Source organism: Gavialis gangeticus, unplaced genomic scaffold, assembly GCF_001723915.1.
Source record: "Gavialis gangeticus isolate Ggan-Ray unplaced genomic scaffold, GavGan_comp1, whole genome shotgun sequence".
Lineage (NCBI taxonomy): Eukaryota > Metazoa > Chordata > Crocodylia > Gavialidae > Gavialis > Gavialis gangeticus.
In genome coordinates, this window is record NW_017729025.1 from 26,690,329 (window position 1) to 26,690,593 (window position 265).

General features: G+C 44.5%; 1 long non-coding RNA gene across 1 annotated transcript in view; it reads left to right on the forward strand.

Annotated features, from left to right (window-relative positions):
* LOC109298450 overlaps nucleotides 1-265 on the forward strand; it is a 163,834-nt gene that overhangs the window by 56,412 nt on the left and 107,157 nt on the right. The gene's annotated exons all lie outside the window — the stretch shown is intronic.

Genomic DNA, 265 nt, shown 5'->3' on the forward strand with positions numbered 1-265 from the left:
GGGTGTTATGCAAATCATGTTGAGGGGACTATTGAGCCACCCCCTCCACAAAGTTTCTAAGCCGATTAGAATGCCATTTACAGGGTACACTGGAGATTGAGCTAAATATTCGGGGCCTTCTGGGGTTATAATTTCCCAAATGGGATGATGCAACTCAGAGTCCCACATACATCTTCCTCTCAGTCCTGTTGTTTAGAGATGGGCAGTGGACCATATGCTGTTTGCTACCCCATGTACGACAAAAAAACATTTTGTTTTGCTACAG